At 40.1% G+C, this 3647-nt stretch overlaps 1 long non-coding RNA gene across 1 annotated transcript; it reads right to left on the bottom strand.

Annotated features, from left to right (window-relative positions):
- Positions 1-1108: 1108 nt before the first annotated feature.
- On the bottom strand, positions 1109-2470 carry LOC121574298. Its single transcript, XR_006002165.2, has 3 exons — positions 2359-2470; positions 1526-1890; positions 1109-1242 (listed from the first exon to the last, which is right to left on the bottom strand). It is a non-coding gene; the product is annotated as an uncharacterized LOC121574298 (long non-coding RNA).
- Positions 2471-3647: the final 1177 nt, after the last annotated feature.

Here is a 3647-nt window from a genome sequence, read left to right as displayed (position 1 = left end):
GTGAAATTAGGACAAATGTCAGCACCCATCTAATTGTCTTATTACTATCTACTGTTTCATTGAAATCACTATTTAACTGCAATAAATATAGCAAATTTTAGCTTTAAAGGGGCAATCTGTGATTGCTACATCAATTGTTTGACTTATAAATTATTGATATATACCCATTGATTCTTGAAGAATATAACTTATAAATGCCTCATGAGCTTAGTTCAACTGTCGTACCCCATCAGAAGCCAAAATAGAGATTGAGATTGGTTTACTCCAATGTTTGTAAACAAAGTAAATTTAAACAAACACCATATAGCCTCAAAACATGGTTAAAACTTTCATTTAAATATCATGGATGGTCAGTCCTTGCATCTATAGTCTATAAATTTGAGAGTGGTTACATTTCTCGAGCCCCATCCCTCAGTTTTTTACTAAAACAAAGGCTGCGAGTAGGCTTTGTTATTGCTTCAACTGCGGATTGCCCCTTAAATCAAAAATATATTTTATTGATCCATTAACAGACAAACTGGATGGCAACTCATTCAGACAGTCGTGTCAGTTCCTCTCCACTCTTTCATCGCCTTCACACCTCATTATGTATGAAATCAACCAACTTCAAGTCTGTTGTACTCTCCTGCACATGCTCTTTTCATTTGCTTTCTAAACTATCATCAATAGTCTCCCGAGTGGCGCAGTGGTCTAAGGCACTGCATCGCAGTGCTAGCTGTGCCACTAGAGATCCTGGTTCAAATCCAGGCTCTGTCGTAGCCGGCCGCGACCGGGAGACCCATGGGGTGGCGCAGAATTGGCCCAGGGTAGGGGAGGGAATGGCTAGCAGGGATGTAGCTCAGTTGGTAGAGCATGGTGTTTGCAACGCCAGGGTTGTGGGTTCAATTCCCACGGGGGGCCAGTATGAAAATGTATGCACTCACTAACTGTAAGTCGCTTTGGATAAGAGCGTCTGCTAAATTACTAAAAATGTAAACTCAGATATCAGTCATAGTAAATAAAAACTGTCAATAAATCAGTGCTAGTAAGAAAAGTACAACGGTTAGGGTGCTGTGGGATTAATTTAGACACTTTTGATATATCTGTAACAAATAGACACTAGGCTAAATCAGTCAGTACATATCATCCAAAGACAATATATATATATATAAAAAACGAACAAGTATAGCCTAGTCCATTCTGAAGTTCCTCTCACTGTCTCCACCACCAGTCCTTCTCAGACCTGTCCTTGGATGGGAGATCCTGCAGCAGGACAGAGGAAAAAAGCTGTAGGGCTGGATTCAATCCGTATCGCGGAAGATCCGCGTACAAATGTAAAGGTATTTAATTTCCAATTGAGCCGACATATGCAGCGTTTACCGTGAATGCAGTCTGTGCGAATGCGGGAACATTGCCTTTAAATGTAAATCGAGCTACAACACGGATCTTACGAGATACTTCAGTGATATGGATTGAATCCAGCCCATAGTCATGGAATTTGTACTGTGATTTCACTTATTTATTTACCAGAGAGAGGGACACTGACCTGTAGGAGATGGAGTGGCAGCTGACCCAGATCTGCCACAAACACCAAGATCAGGACAAAGATCAGGACAAAGATCAGGACCGTGATCCAAACACTTCCAGGGTAAGGGGCAGGGGTTGTTCTTCTTGCTTTAAATCTATCAACAACATCTCTGAATGCTGTGTTGACAACTAGGTTAGGTCTTCTGGGGAATCTCTCCTGACATAGTGGACATTGATACTGGTGTCTGCTATCCCAGTAGTCATTGAGACAGGCCATGCAGAAATTGTGTCCACAACTGGTGGTGACTGGATCACTAAATCCATCCAGGCAGAGAGAGCACTGGAACGGCTCTTCTTCTGATCTTCTTCTGCGGGCAAACATTGCTGGAAACAAAGACCCTTTAATTTAGTTACTTGACTCAGTCCTGTTGTCTCTTAGTGGAGCAAAGGGCCCAAACAATGTTTCCCCAGCAACCCTGGTTATTGTAGATGAAACTCTTATCTGGAAACCCATTTCCAGGGGCTATAATACTAGGACATAATAAAGTGTTCTGGGCATGCATATCTTAATGAGTTGTAGCCTACACACTGAACCAGTGGCATAGGCAGAAACTCATTTGTTAACTGTGAAAATGTGACAGCAGAAACAATGTTTTGCTTTCAATAATGGCAATAGAACATGGATGAAACGTTAATCAGAGAAGACAGTGACTAGCTAGCTACGGTGACTAGACAACAACTAGCTAGCAGGCTTGCAGAAATGGCTTAAAAGCTATAAACATCAGCTAACCAGTTAATTACAGAATTAATCAATAAATAAACAGTATCAATCTAACTGCTTCTTCTACTTACAAGACTAATGCTTAGCAAGGGCACACATGGAGGTTACAGGGTGATGTAGCTAGCAGTTTGAGAGGACAGCTTGCTTGCTTGATATATTTTAACAGTTGAAAACAGGGAGAAAACTGTTTGTTTACCTAGGTTGTCATGACAACGACAGCAACCACTTTCAGGCAGTAACAGAGTTCTCATTCTTTTGAAATAAATGATTCTGTTCTGAAAACAGTGATATCCTCATCTCTTTTTATTTGACAAAGAAATAATTCCCAGGGGTAACAAGGCAAGCTTATTACAGGCAGACATAATTAAACATTATAGTAACATTAAAACAGCATCATAAAATTCACATTAACTGTTTTTATTTTTGATTCCAAAGAGATCAAGAGGATTCAGAAGTAAGCAGGTAAATACATCATACAGTAATGTACTAAATATATTTCCTTCACAGTGGATGTGACTTTAGACTGTCTGTTGTTTACTATCTGTTGTTTACTCTCTGTTGTTTTACTATCTGTTGTTTACTATCTGTTGTTTTACTATCTGTTGTTTACTATCTGTTGTTTTACTATCTGTTGTTTTACTATCTGTTGTTTTACTATCTGTTGTTTACTATCTGTTGTTTACTATCTGTTGGTTACTATCTGTTGTTTTACTATCTGTTGGTCACTCTCTGTTGTTTACTATCTGTTGTTTTACTATCTGTTGGTCACTCTCTGTTGTTTACTATCTGTTGTTTTACTATCTGTTGGTCACTATCTGTTGTTTACTATCTGTTGTTTTACTATCTGTTGTTTACTATCTCTTGGTCACTATCTGTTGTTTTACTATCTGTTGTTTTACTATCTGTTGTTTACTATCTGTTGTTTACTATCTGTTGTTTACTATCTGTTGTTTACTATCTGTTGGTCACTATCTGTTGTTTACTATCTGTTGGTCACTATCTGTTGTTTACTATCTGTTGGTCACTATCTGTTGTTTACTATCTGTTGTTTTACTATCTGTTGTTTACTATCTCTTGTCTCCCGAGTGGCGCAGTGGTCTAAGGCACTGCATCGCAGTGCTAGCTGTGCCACTAGAGATCCTGGTTCGTATCCAGGCTCTGCTGTAGCCGGCCGCAACCGGGAGACCAATGGGGCGGCGCACAATTGGCCCAGCGTCGTCCAGGGTAGGGGAGGGAATGGCCGGCAGGGAGGTAGCTCAGTTGGTAGAGCATGGCGTTTGCAACGCCAGGGTTGTGGGTTCGTTTCCCACGGGGGGGCAGTATGAAAAAATAAATATAAATAAAGAATAATGTAAGTCGC

This window comes from Coregonus clupeaformis, chromosome 9 (genome assembly GCF_020615455.1).
Source record: "Coregonus clupeaformis isolate EN_2021a chromosome 9, ASM2061545v1, whole genome shotgun sequence".
Taxonomy (NCBI): Eukaryota; Metazoa; Chordata; class Actinopteri; order Salmoniformes; family Salmonidae; genus Coregonus; species Coregonus clupeaformis.
The sequence above is the reverse complement of the archived record's forward strand: the minus strand, read 5'-3'. Positions and strand labels throughout refer to the sequence as shown.